Below are 15,483 nucleotides of genomic sequence, written 5' to 3' on the forward strand. Positions count from 1 at the left end.
TATTTCTCCCGCAAGTGAAATATAATTTATTTTAGCCACTTGATCCCTTAATCCCAATCTTAATCCAGGTCTTGGAAACAATAACATTGCTCAGTGAATGCACGTTGTTGCACAATTTTCTCATAATACTATCCCTAACCCTGACAATATGTTTATTTTTCTAATGCTTTCGTTGTGAGGACAGAAAAAATTTAATTAATTTTCGGATAAAGAATTCATGATCATTATTCACACAACGAAACAAACTACACCATACCGAGACGAGACTCGAACCTGCAAAAGACGAATAGAAAAATGCTCTTGGTCCTTTCGACAAAACGGTTTCCACTCCACAGGCGCAAATTGTTTTTATTTTTAAATAGGGGCATTTAAAATTTGATTAATTTTTTCCGCTGCTGTGAAGAATTTAACTACGTCGCGTGCTGAATGTGACGTAGTTTCAATCCGCCCCTGTGCAGCTTGAACAACTTACAGCTACGAATACTAATTATTTATATGTACAAACTAACAATTGGGAATAAAATGATAAACAACTTGATAAATCTTTGTATTTTCCATCACGCCTTTGAATTTGTTTCTTTTATCTCTTGCTAAAAATATATTAATGAAAGACTTACAAATCAAGTTTCTCAAAAATAGTATTTTGTACAAAGAACTAAACATAATTGGAAAGGTCACATGTTGAAGACAGACTTTGCTTCTCTGACTAGGTTGCTTGACCATGAGCAATTTAAATTTGTTTAGAGAATTCTTTTATTGATTTGTACTAATTCTTCATAAGACACAAAGAATTTCTAAGCCAACTATTTTTGCTTCCACTACATTCAACTTCATTGTAACCAATGTATCCGATGTGAATTTGTGGATCACCTGGAATCATACTAAGTATGGATTTGGTGAGATAAGACAAGAATTTGTTTAATTTTTCATGCATATTAATGATATAATCATAAGCTATTGTTGAACAAAAATTTCAAGGTAGGAGCAAATCTTAGCACATTGTTCAACACACTTCTTTTATCTTGCTTTTGAAGTAGTAACCTGTTTTTCATAACAATAAATACTTCACTTACAGAAACGCGAAGTAATACTTTACAACTGTTTGCATAAATCCAACTTTCCAAACCCATTATAATTGTCTACACTATACAGTCAGTCAAATTGAGCAGGCAAGCAGTTTAATAGTTACTTATATTATACGGCATATACCATAGTTCTCATTAACTTTGCATGGCAATGCATTCAATTTTAACACAACTCTGTTGTAAACTTTCCCTTCATCTTTAAAAAATAAATAAGAACAAATTCTGCCCAACTTTTGGGAGGTAAACTCAATTCAAATGAGGAGAGTTTAGCTTGATCATGATACAAGATGGTTGCAAAACTCGATAAAAATTGGCAGCTTTACCACACGTCTGACGAGTGATAAAGTGAAGAACAAACAAGACTGGAGAAAAATAACCTTAAATTAAAACTTAGTTGTAGAAATACTCTTCAAGTATCGTGTTAAAAACAAAATAGTAAAACTACTACTGTGCTACTTACCGGAGTCATGAAATGTTTCCTTTTCTGTCGCTATTTCATCATCCGCAAACAACGGAAGCTTGCAAATTGTTTAATAAATATAATTTTAAAAAGTGTTTATGTTAGGAAAATAGTTTTGATACTTTCTATACACCCAATCGTGGTGGTCAAATCAGGGTGGGCGACAAAATTTTTATTTCATGAGCCCGCGTCTCTCCGCTGATTTTGACCACCAAAATCCGCCCCATGTTTTTGACCACGCGGCCGCGCGCTAATAATTTATAGTAATTTTGTTGACGTTTACCCTCCAGGTCTTATAGAACTCAATGGCAACGACGTAGTTGTTCCATTGAGCTCTAAAAGACCTGGAGGGGCAAAGGGGCCTGGACCCCGTGGTCAAAAACATGGCGGTAATGGCGGATTTTGGTTGTCAAAACTTCCACTTTGAGAAAAATATTTAACATTCGCTCCCTCCCGAAACGGATCTCTATTACTGCTCATAGTAGTGACAACCAGCGAAAACAACCACGATACCGTAAGCATAAAATATTGAAAATAATGCTTCAGGTTTTGTGAAATAGACACACACATTTAAATGAGGTAAATCTACTGTAAAATAACGTATATTTTTCAAGTAATGCTTTAGCTATATTAGAAATAAATATCAAACGGCATTCTTTACACTGTCAATGTGTTGTTGCTTTAATGCATAATCACATGCGCAATACTTGTGTTTTTGACTGTTTGTGAACAGCTTGGTGCAACTGTCTTTCTTGAATAGATGGGTAAATCTTAGTTAAAATGTCCAAAAAGGAGTTAGAAAAGTTAGCTTACCCCTACGACTTAAGTCGACTGGAAATATATTATAAATAGGTATGTAATTTTTTTGAGTTTTTTTAGGTAGGATTGATTCTGGGTGTCTTATAAAGTATTATGATATTCTGATAAATCTACTGAGAACTTATGAGGAAAATATCTTGAACTAGGAGAGCAAAAGAACGAAATTCAGAAATTCTAATCATGTTGCTGGTTCTGTTTTGAGCCAAGATATTAGAAACTGGATTGTTATTGACAACCATGGATCTACTACTGAACAGAACTACATTAATTTCCCATTGAAAATACGATTTCATAAATTAGAGTGCATTGGTTTCTCTGACATAACACTTTTCTTATTGCTGCATGAAGGCAAATCTGTTTAAATAATTATAATGTAGGTGAAGATATTTAGCATGTTGTATAATTGTTATTATACAGACATTATTTATAATATTATGGCTTTGTGTAATGTATGTCAAGAACTTATTAATTCTCAAAAATGCTAACCTTCTTGCACTTCTTTTCTTTTGTGTCCTTACAAATTACAGTTACCTATACTAATTTTTTCTAGGTTCAAACAACTTGACAAATTTTTGAATTTTACATTATGTCTTTGAATTTTTCTTTTGTCTTTTAGTAAAAATATCAGTGAATGACTTAAAATCAAGTTTATCTAAAATAGTATTTTGTACAAAGTAACTATACATAATTGGAAAAGTCTCATGTTGAAGGCAGATGTGGCTTCTTTTACTAGATTGCTACTCTTATTCTTTTAAATGATATCGTATTTTTTCAAAAGACATAAAAAGTTCTTTGCCATCAATTTTCGCTTCTTCCACATTCAACTTCATTGCAACCAATGCATCTTATGTGAATTTTTAATCACCTGGAATTGAAAAACGTATGGATTTTGTCAGATGATGCAGTACTATATTTAATGTTTCATGCATGTCATGATAAGCTTTTCTTGAGCAAATATTTCAAGGTAGGAGCAAAATTTGGCACATTGAACAAAGTAGTTTTTATCTTGATTTTGATGTACTAACCTGTTTACTACACTGTTTACTACACTGTGTAACAAACAATTCATTTACAGAAACACCAGATGGCATTTATAAAACTTTTAGCATAAAGCAAACCTTTACACACCATCATGCTTGTCCAAATCTGTCAAATTGTCCAGGCTAGCTGTTTAATACAGGTATTTTTTAACGACATGTACCAAAGAGCTCATTAATTAATCCTGCACTGCATTTGATTTCAATACAGCTCTGTCCTTATTATTTGCTTCATATTTTCAGAAAATATCATGAAAAATCCTCCATTTCAACTCAGTTGAAACAAGGAGTTTTAAGATATGCATATCTCGATAAGAACTGGTTGCTTTGCCTCGTCTAGCAAGCGATTAAGTAAAGAACAAATAAGACTGGATAAACATAACTTAAAACTTAGGAGTAAAACATTCACAAAATATATACCATCACACTTCAAGTATTGACTTAAAACATAACACTGAACACTTTAAATGGTAAACAATCTTACGTTGCTTACCGGTGTCATGAAATGTTTCCTTTTCTGGCATTTCTTCAGCATCCGTATACCAAACAAGTTTGCAGCATGTTTTAAAAATAAAATTTCTAAAAGTTTTTGTGCTTGGCATTGAAATTTTATATAATCGCAATTGTGGTTGTCAAATCCGGGTGGGCGAAAAAAATTTTATTGTATGAGCCCGCGTCTTTCCGCTGACTTTGACAACCAAAATCCGCCATGTTTTTGACCACGCGGCCGCGCGCTGATAATTTATAGTAATTTTGTTGACGTTTCCCCTCCAGGTCTTATAGAACTCAATGAGTTGTTCATGCAACGTACTTGACATAGTCTGGATCCGCCCCTGATTAAATCAAACTAAAGTAGATGTTTTGAACCCGGGAGTGTCGTCACTGTATAGGGATATACAGTAGGTGCACTTCGTGTGCAATTGGCTGCTGTAATTTAATTAGATTACTTGCTGCCGTTAGCCATTTCATCATTCCTATTGGTCAAAAAAGCAATTTACTAGCTGCCACTATGGTAATCACATGCGTAAGAAGATATGCGCGGCACGAAAAAATTCAATGGAGTGGCTCTACCGTATATTAACTATACTGTGGTATCGTTACATGTTTGTGGCTAAAGATAGTCCAGGTCAGTAGAGTCATGAGAAGGAATGCTGGTATTGATATTACGGTCGTCAAGTGAGGAGTAAACGTCAGGTTAGGCGTATTTATTATCTGGTTTTTACAGCGTCGTAATTTGTGCACAGGAAATGTGTGGGTGTGTGGGTTTCAATTGTGTTCTGTTTTTGTGGATTAGTCTGAAGTAATGAGTTAGTTGCTTGTTTGTTTGTTTTGTGAATGAGTCATTTCTAAGGTGCCGGTAATTGTTGTGATCTAAATGTATTACTTACAGCACTGACTATAGACAATGGCTTACATTAGAAAGTTGGTAGACCAACTTAAAACAAAAACCCCTGAAGAGATCACAATAACTACCGGCTCCTTACAAACGGCTCATTCACAATACAAAAACAAAAAACTAACTCATAACTTTAGACTAATCCACGTTAACAATACACAATTGAATACCACACTGCAACACAATTTCTGTACACACAATACGATGACGTAAGAACAAGATAACAAAAACGGCTATCCTGACGTTTACTCCTTTAATTGACTCTGAAGATGACTACCACTAAGGTTGTCGAAACGTCGGTCTACAGCAACACCAACAGTCCTTCTCAGAACTCTACTAACCTGGAAAATTTTAATTCACAAACGTTTTACTCAAACCTCGTATATTAATGAGTATGTCAATAACTCTTTCTTAAAACCTAGCATGTTATTGAGCATCTCATATATATTCACAAAAAAACACCGGTTTTTCTGTTTGTAAAGCGTTGTTCCCATACAGTTGTAATTGTAAGTTAATCACAGAAAAAGCAATCAGTGACGTGAAACCACTGATATGGGAACGCTAATCGGCGATAGCAATTGACAACAAATTTAAATATTCTACTCAACAGATAGAAATTACTTGCTACGCAGCAGGGACTGATCTAGAACTTCTGGAACGTAATTCAAGAAACGCCAGAAGCTTTAGCCATCTTGTAGGTTCTGGGAACATACTCACAGGGAAAATTTTGATTTTCAACGTCTCGGAAGTTCAATTTCCGGCATTTTAAAGCAAGTGCTAATCATATTTTGTAAGCGTTGTATGTGCATAAAACTAACAGTTTAGTAGCATTTTTAATTGAAATGGTGAACGATACTTAGTTAATTGGCTGTTTTTCTTAAATTTGGGGCTATGCAGCATGCCTAGGAAACACATATTGCTAAAACCCTGGCAATATGGAGTTATGAAACTTAAGCTTTAAAAAAGGAAAAAATTATCAGAATTTTTAGTCAACAAAATCATTATGTTAGTAGTGGATAGTTGTATTTTAAAAAAAATAATGATCTAAATAATAGATAAATTGAGCAATTTTTAAAAAGTTGCTTGTAGGCTCAGAATTTTCACCATTATGCTCATTGGCTGCCTTGGGGCTCATGTTATTTTGTTAAGTTTGAGTTGATAGTCAAGGTAGAAGCATGCACAAAATTTTCGAAAAAAATTCACTGAACAAAATTTTCGCACACTTAAAAAATTAGCCGAACCCAAAGCTCATTCTCCCTTTTTATTTCAATCGATATTATACGCGTTTGCACCAAAGCATAAGAAGCCTTCATTGTGCATGAAGAAAAGTCGTCAACTAAATATTGCCATTATGTACTTATGTGTAAATATCACATTTAATTACAACAATTACAACTATATGCAAACTAGGCGTATGCATTATGGTAGCATTTATCTTTTGTGAAAAGATATTGGGCATGCTGCCAATATGCTGAACATTCAACATCGTAATTGCAATTTACAAACTTCCGGATCAACAATACCATGACATCAACAATATGGTTGCTATTATGTTATCATGTTATTGCACTTTCAGTTTAGTTTGAATGTGAGATTAAGCTTATTGTTCACGATTGTTAACAGTACGTTTTTGTTCATATATTCGTCATCATTTCTCTAAGAATAAATAGGCCCAAACACAAACCTAAAACGATAATTTCATATACAGGGGGTGGGGTACTTTTGCCAAATCTGTAGGTAAAAGGCACATATTTCGAGAATGAGTTTTAAACAAAAAAAGGCTTTTGAAAGAGAGACAAACGTCGTAAAAAGTTTTGTGTGTATAGAGATTCCTGCAAAAACGATCCAGATAAAAAGTAGCTATAATTTTACATGAAAAATAATCTCTTTTACATCTATATACACTAGAACCTGTTTTAAGCAGTCACAAATGGGGATTTCTCGTGTGACCGTTTAATACAGGTTGACCACTTATTACAAGTTAACCGTTTAGTAATATTTAACAAACTAAAGTTGACCAATCGGTATTGTTCGTTAACATGCCAAATAACAACACTATATAAAGCACTTTTTTCTTAGTTTTAACTAGAAATTAAAAATAGTATACACAAAATGTCACGGCTCAAACTGCTAAAAATATAATCATTGGCAAGCGCGTCAACAGAGAAGGTGTTTATAACTTATATATTCCGTGCATATCCCTTTGTGGAGATAGGTTTTCTTGTCAATGGCTGAAGGGACGTAAGAAGCATTAAATTGCTGGTGTATTTGTCCGCACAAACAGAAAATATTTTTGGATCTTTTGAGTCATTTTATGGAAGATAAATACAATATAAAGACATGTATACAATATAAGTGATACGCTCCAACAAAAATATTGAATAATGTATTTTATTATGGGGTGTACCTACTTAACCTGACTGTATAATACAAGTGCAAAAGAACAAAAAATTAAGCTTAGCACATTGGAAAAGGTGACCGCGTCCGTTTAATAGAGATGAACGTTTAATAAAGGTCACTTTAATAGTATTTGGACCAGGAAACTTTGCCATATAACAGCTTAACACAGGGTGAAAGCTTAATACGGTGCCGCTTAATACAGGTTCTACTGTGAAAGTAAAATTACATATATTTTGCTTCTTATAAACTTGCTCCGTGGCGCTGTAAGGCCCATTTTAGTTCATACATGACATACAGATATAATTTGTTTTTTTAATGAAAGTTTTTGGCGAATTAACTAATTAAAACATGCCTAAATGAATTTTGGCCTATCTAACCTCTTCCAGTCAACTATCACGCTGCCAACGCTACTGAAATGTTGTTCTGACAAGCAGCAAGGAGTTTTTACTTTCATGTAATATTAATTTGCACTCGGCTTTGGTAAACGTTGCGTGCATTGTCTGACTTATTTTAATTTGCTACCAAAAGATTGTAGCTAGCTATTGTTACCATAATTGTTTTACAAAAACTTCTTTTTTCAAGATGCTTTTCTGAAGGGCTTTATCATTTTGAATAAATTAAACCAAACTTTTAAAAGTTTCACAATACGATATTTTTATAATTACAGGTTAGAAAGTTGGATGGCACATTTATTTTTCTCAGAGGGTAATAAAGCACTTGGTTTTCTTGGAATGAAGTGCTTACACGAATTACAAGACGACGATGAGATGAGATCAATTTGCGAGTCAAATAATTTTTCTGAAACAATATCCGTTGATAAAGTTTCTTTCACGCCTCTTGACTCAAACGCCTTCTTTGAATTTCTCTCTGAATGCCGACAAATAAGAAAACTCACGTTTTTTTCATGCCAATTTCCTGATAATCATAGCGTCATTAGATTGTCAGAATATTTGACAAATGCAACAGCATGCAATGTATTTTCTTTAAAAATCAACTCCTGTTCTGTTAAAAATATATCACAGCATCTTAGTAAAGCTTTAAAAAGTGAAAATTGTAAACTTAGTGAATTGGAAATTAGAAAAAACTATATAGGTGAAGAAGGTGCAAAATATCTTAGTAAAGCCTTAAAAAGTGAGAATTCTAAACTTACTAATTTGATTATTAATGACAACAACATGGGAGATAAATGTGTAAAATATTTTAGCGAAGCTTTGACAAGTGAGAATTGTAAACTTACTGAATTGTCTCTTAGTCGTAACGAAATAGCAGCTGGAGGTGCAAAGTATCTTAGTGAAGCTTTAAAAAGTGACACTTGTAAACTTACTGAATTGGATCTTTCTCATAACAATATAGGTGAAGAAGGTGCAAAATCTCTTAGTGAAGCTTTAAATTGTAAGAATTGTAAACTTACTAAATTAATTATCAATGGTAACAAGATAGATGATGAGGGTGCAAACTATCTTAGTGACGCTTTAAAAAGTGAGAATTGTAAACTTACTGAATTGTCTCTTGATAGTAACAAGATAGGTGATGGAGGTGCAAAATCTCTTAGTGAAGCTTTGAAAAGTGAGAATTGTAAACTTACTGAATTGGATCTTGATAGTAACAATATAGGTGATGAAGGTGCAAAATCTCTTAGTGAAGCTTTGAAAAGTGAGAATTGTAAACTTACAGAATTGGATCTTTCTCATAACAATATAGGTGATGGAGGTGCAAAGTCTCTTAGTGAAGCTTTGAAAAGTGAGAATTGTAAACTTACTGAATTGTCTCTTGATAGTAACAAGATAGGTGATGGAGGTGCAAAATCTCTTAGTGAAGCTTTGAAAAGTGAGAATTGTAAACTTACTGAATTGGATCTTTCTTATAACAAGATAGGTGATGGAGGTGCAAAATCTCTTAGTGAAGCTTTGAAAAGTAAGAATTGTAAACTTACTGAATTGTCTCTTGATAGTAACAAAATAGGTGATGAAGGTGCAAAATCTCTTAGTGAAGCTTTGAAAAGTGAGAATTGTCAACTTACTGAAGTGGATCTTTCTTATAACAACGTAGGTGATAAAGGTGCAAAATATCTTAGTGAAGCTTTGAAAAGTGAGAATTGTAAAGTTACTGAATTGAATCTTAGAGGTAACAATATAGGTGACGAAGGTGCAAAATCTCTTAGTAAAGCTTTGAAAAGTGAGAATTGTATACTTACTGAATTGTCTCTTAATAGTAACAAGATAGGTGATGGATGTGCAAATTCTCTTAGTGAAGCTTTGAAAAGTAAGAATTGTAAACTTACGGAATTGTCTCTTGATAGTAACAAGATAGGTGATGGAGGTGCAAAATCTCTTAGTGAAGCTTTGAAAAGTAAGAATTGTAAACTTACTGAATTGTCTCTTTCTCATAACAAGATAGGTGATGGAGGTGCAAAATCTCTTAGTGAAGCTTTGAAAAGTAAGAATTGTAAACTTACTGAATTGGATCTTTATAGTAACAAGATAGGTGATGAAGGTGCAAAATCTCTTTGTGATGCTTTGAAAAGTGAGAACTGTAAGCTTACTGAATTGGATCTTTCTTATTACAACATAGGTGATGGAGGTGCAAAATCTCTTAGTGAAGCTTTGAAAAGTAAGAATTGTAAACTTACTGAATTGGATCTTTCTCATAACAATATAGGTGATGAAGGTGCAAAATCTCTTAGTGAAGCTTTGAAAAGTGAGAATTGTAAACTTACTTAATTGTCTCTTTCTATAACAATATAGGTGATGAAGGTGCAAAATCTCTTAGTGAAGCTTTAAAAAGTAAGAATTGTAAACTTAGTAAATTGTCTCTTGATTGTAACAAGATAGGTGATGAAGGTGCAAAATCTCTTAGTGAAGCTTTGAAAAGTAAGAATTGTAAACTTACTGAATTGTCTCTTGATCATAACAAGATAGGTGATGAAGGTGCAAAATCTCTTAGTGAAGATTTGAAAAGTGAGAATTGTAATTTTACGGAATTGTCTCTTTATCATAACAAGATAGGTGATGGAGGTGCAAAATCGCTTAGTGAAGCTTTGAATAGTGAGAATTGTAAGCTTACTGAATTGGATCTTTCTCATAACAAGATAGGTGATGGAGGCTCAAATTCTCTTAGTGAATCTTTGAAAATTGAGAATTGTAAACTTACTGAATTGGATCTTTCTCATAACAATATAGGTGATGGAGGTGCAAAATCTTTTAGTGAAGTTTTGAAAAGTGAGAATTGTAAACTTACTGAATTGTCTTTCTCATAACAATATAGGTGATGTAGGTGCAAAATCTCTTAGTGAAGCTTTGAAAAGTGAGAATTGTAAACTTACTGAATTGCTTCTTTCATATAGCAATATAGGTGACGAAGGTGCAAAATCTCTTAGTGAAGCTTTGAAAAGTGAGAATTGTAAACTTACTGAATTGTCTCTTTATATAACAATAGGTGATGAAGGTGCAAAATCTCTTAGTGAAGCTTTGAAAAGTGAGAATTGTAAACTTACTGAATTGTCTCTTATAGTAACAAGATAGGTGATGAGGTGCAAAATCTCTTAGTGAAGCTTTGAAAAGTGAGAATTGTAAACTTAGTAAATTGTCTCTTTCTGATAACAATATAGGTGTTGGAGGTGCAAAATCTCTTAGAGAAGCTTTGAAAAATGAGAATTGTAAGCTTACTGAATTGAATCTTTCAAGTAACAATATAGGTGATGAAGGTGCAAAATCTCTTAGTGAATCTTTGAAAATTGAGAATTGTAAGCTTACTGAATTGAATCTTTCAAGTAACAATATAGGTGATGAAGGTGCAAAATCTTTTAGTGAAGTTTTGAAAAGTGAGAATTGTAAACTTACTGAATTGTTTCTTTCATATAGCAATATAGGTGACGAAGGTGCAAAATCTCTTAGTGAAGCTTTGAAAAGTAAGAATTGTAAACTTACTGAATTGCTTCTTTCATATAGCAATATAGGTGACGAAGGTGCAAAATCTCTTAGTGAAGCTTTGAAAAGTGAGAATTGTAAGCTTACTAAATTGTATCTTTATATTAACAATATTGGTGATGAAGGTGCAAAATCTCTTAGTGAAGCTTTGAAAAGTGAGAATTGTAAACTTACTGAATTGAATCTTAGAGGTAACAATATAGGTGACGAAGGTGCAAAATCTCTTAGTGAAGCTTTGAAAAGTGAGAATTGTAAACTTAGTAAATTGTCTCTTTCTGATAACAATATAGGTGATGGAGGTGCAAAATCTCTTAGTGAAGCTTTGAAAAGTGAGAATTGTAAACTTACTGAATTGGATCTTTCTTCTAACAAGATAGGTGATGGAGGTGCAAAATCTCTTAGTGAAGCTTTGAAAAGTGAGAATTGTAAACTTACTGAATTGGGTCTTTCTCATAACAATATAGGTGATGGAGGTGCAAAATCTCTTAGTGAAGCTTTGAAAAGTGAGAATTGTAAACTTACTGAATTGTCTCTTTCTCTTAACAAGATAGGTGATGGAGGTGCAAAATCTCTTAGTGAAGCTTTGAAAAGTGAGAATTGTAAACTTACTGAATTGGATCTTTCTCATAACAATATAGGTGATGGAGGTGCAAAATCTCTTAGTGAAGCTTTGAAAAGTGAGAATTGTAAACTTACTGAATTGTCTCTTTCTCATAACAATATAGGTGATGGAGGTGCAAAATCTCTTAGTGAAGCTTTGAAAAGTGAGAATTGTAAACTTACTGAATTGGATCTTTCTTCTAACAAGATAGGTGATGGAGGTGCAAAATCTCTTAGTGAAGCTTTGAAAAGTGAGAATTGTAAACTTACTGAATTGGATCTTTCTCATAACAATATAGGTGATGAAGGTGCAAAATCTCTTAGTGAAGCTTTGAAAAGTGAGAATTGTAAACTTACTGAATTGTCTCTTTATAGTAACAAGATAGGTGATGAAGGTGCAAAATATCTTAGTGAAGCTTTGAAAAGTGAGAATTGTAAACTTACTGAATTGTGTCTTTATCATAACAATATAGGTGACGAAGGTGCAAAATATCTTAGTGAAGCTTTGCAAAGTGAGAATTGTAAACTTACTGACATTATATATATGCTTTAACCATATATAATATAAATTAATTTTCTAATTACATTAAACATGTTTAAAGAATATATATTTGACCTCACAGTGTAAACAGCCAGTAGTCATGTTTTGATAAAGTTAATTGAATTTTCCTGTTTTTTTGCGTGTAAAAAGCACCTTTCTTCTTATCAATTTATGGTCTTTTGCTAGCATGCTTTTAATACTGAATCATAGTACTGCCTAAATAACATTTTAATCAAATTATTTGACACATTGTTACAGCGACGGAAATGTGTTCTTTTTTTTTGTTTGTTTGTATCAATTTGCTGTCTTTTGGCCGGCATGCTGTCCTTGCAGAATTAGTGCTCTACAACAGGGGTCTCCAAACTTTACATCCAGAGGGCCACATGTACTTTCATCCAGCATGTTGAGGGCCGAAGAATATGAAAAATTTCCACGTTATCCTTCAACTTTTTAAATTTCGCAATGTGCTTGGAACGTATGTAGGAAGTTGGGAGAAAAATTGACGTAAGCCACTCTTGCTAGTTGGCTTCCGACATAACGTAAACTTTCTGCACAAAGTTTATTTTGTTTAATAATATTATTATTTTCTTAAGTGTCTCTCCTGGCCGGATTGAGAGGCCCAACCAGCTGCATCTGTCCCGTGGGCCTTAGGTTGGAGACCCCTGCTCTACAAGTATGAAAACAAATTTAAAAACTACTGATAATGTTTCTGAAGTTTCTTTTTAAGATTTTTTGCAGAAGCAAATGTCCACCAGGACATATAGATACATGTTAAATAAATAGATGTTTTCAATCAGAATTAACTGAATATCATACCGAACGTGTTTGTCTCAGAGACGTGGCTAGCATGCAAGTTTATTTTTGCAATGTTCATTCTAAAATCTGTTCACTTTGGAAATCTTCTGGTTAGCAGGATGTTTAAAAGAACGTGTTTTTTGGCAAAACTAAATAATCATGCTGGTTATGTCAATGTGACATCAGGTTTTATTTACCTGAAGATTGGCAAGCGACAATCGGTAACATAGTAATCCCTGAAAAGGCAGTAAAAACATTATATGCATTGACCTTTGTGTTACGTTTTTGCCAGTAAATGATTAACAGAATTAAAGCATAATGAAGTGTATGTAGCAATGTATTTTATTGCAAATCTCAAGTATTTGCAGTGTTAAAAAATAGTAAATTTCTATAAGTTGTCAAAACTACGATAGTTGCTGCAAACCACGGGAAGTCAACAAACAATTAATAATGTTCATAAATAAAGTTATAAATAAAATTTCATAATTATTGAGTACAGGTCTCATCTTTTCTTCACATTACTTATGATCACATGCCATATCAACCACTCAATCGTCTTGACACTTTTCAGCCTTTGTCACTAAAGAAGCTTATTTTTTCTAAAAGTATTGAGGCAGATTCGTACGGCATAGGTGAGTAAAACTGTTTCTTAAATTTATTGATTATAACAGTGGAGATATTTTGCGTGCGCAAAAAGTGTTCCTGAAGTGTTTTTTATTCTTAAATATCTCGCAATTAACTTCAGAAATTAAATTAAAGTAATAACGCCATTGAATAATTTAATAAAATCTAACATATTTTTAATGGTACATAAATTTCATTGCTTGGACGTTTTTTTGTTTGTAAACGAAGACAAAGACAATTATTATGCGATCCTACAGCATCTGCATATCAATTTTATTAACTAGATTTGTATTGTTTTAGTTATCATGAAACAAAGTCTTTACTAAAGTCATTCGATTTTCTTTTTTCTGTTTGCAGACCAAACTTCGACCTTTCACAAAAATTATCAGTACAGTTTTTAAAATTCAAACGACTCACTCTATGTACAAACATATTTTGCAACTTGGTCACGTGCCAGTTTGCTTGTTGTAACTCATATTGAATATTTATTAATCTGAATGGACAGACTCATCACCCAAGATTTACAGCGTTTAACTTATATTTCTGGAATTCTTATTTCCACCAAATCAGCATGTGCTTAATTTTGACAAAGAACTACAAGATATATGTGGCACATTCAACGAGTTTTTCAGTATTTCAACAAGAGTACTTTAGCATTGTAATCATGACTTCATCTGTTTACTTCATGCTTAAATCACTATAAATTTTGTGGTAAAATCAGGCAAAGTTCAATTATGTTTATTTCTCCTTAAAGAACGTGTTGGTTTATAATAGCATTTGAGATACTAATTTTTTTTGCACATAAACGGTTTGAAAAATATAATTATAATTTTTTCCGATCGACAAAACCTTTGATGTATTACAAAAGTCTTTGTATTAAGAGTTATTTATATTAAAAAATTTCACATAAATTTGTGTCGTATAAAAACCTGCTGCGCAGAACCGATTAACATTAGTTTGATAATCATTGGATATGTATAGCAACAAAGTTGGCCGTCCCCTAGGCTTTATAAACATGTGTCTTTGTCTCGTCCAAACACTAACCGATATCATGCCCACATATAAGGTCAACAATTCGTTGTAAGGACGCACTGGTCTGCGTATTGGTCAAAGATTGCGGAATGATAAGCTTGTTTTGAAAACATGTCGCCCTTAATAAAATATAGTAATTTTGAAGCTTAGCTATAACTATCATTTGTTCGAAATCCATGCTTTGAGTAAAATGAAAAAAACCAAAAGTTGCGTAATTAGAATTTGATTCTGCAATTGTTGAATTCAATGCATTTCGCCGGAATGACCGAATTTTAGAGAAGCAGAATGTCTTCAAAAGACAAGAAACGGTTGGTCGGTTCGAAAAACAAGTGCACCACTATTTAACTGTCACTGATTTGCAAGCAACTTGATGTTTGTGAGAATGTAAATGAATTTAACGTTAACATTTGCAAAGGCTATCGGCAATGCAGGTAATTGACTTTATATTGTGATCATATAATTACCAGTCTAACCTCATATACGCAATAGGTCATATTTTGCAATGAGATGCAACGTCCAGTCTATGTCAGAGCAGTGCTTATGATGTATTGGTGCTTAGGTCATATTTTTTCTTGCTTTGAGATGCCAATGTAAGAAACTATCCCGAGAGTTTATTAGTCTACAAACTGGCTGTTGCCTACCCACATGACCTCTACATAGTCACAAAATTATTTTACCGTTCTTTTAGTTACATTTCGTCCATTTCGTCCTTATATCTGCGTAAAGTAAAAGTTTCAGACGACAGCAACATTACATAAAGACCAGAAA

General features: G+C 33.1%; 1 protein-coding gene and 1 long non-coding RNA gene across 3 annotated transcripts in view; both read left to right on the top strand.

Moving 5' to 3' along the window:
• LOC124436151 (protein NLRC3-like) overlaps positions 1–15,483 on the top strand; it is a gene marked incomplete at its 3' end in the record, with an annotated part of 63,701 nt that overhangs the window by 10,591 nt on the left and 37,627 nt on the right. The window lies entirely within an intron of this gene.
• On the top strand, positions 634–13,552 carry LOC124436500. Of its 2 annotated transcripts, none has more exons than XR_006945374.1 (2): positions 634–645; positions 13,352–13,552. It is a non-coding gene; the product is annotated as an uncharacterized LOC124436500 (long non-coding RNA). The 2 variants fall into 2 exon arrangements; XR_006945373.1 differs by lacking the exon at positions 634–645 and adding an exon at positions 3,020–3,031.

This window comes from Xenia sp. Carnegie-2017, unplaced genomic scaffold (assembly GCF_021976095.1).
Source record: "Xenia sp. Carnegie-2017 unplaced genomic scaffold, XeniaSp_v1 HiC_scaffold_16, whole genome shotgun sequence".
NCBI classification, from domain to species: domain Eukaryota; kingdom Metazoa; phylum Cnidaria; class Anthozoa; order Malacalcyonacea; family Xeniidae; genus Xenia; species Xenia sp. Carnegie-2017.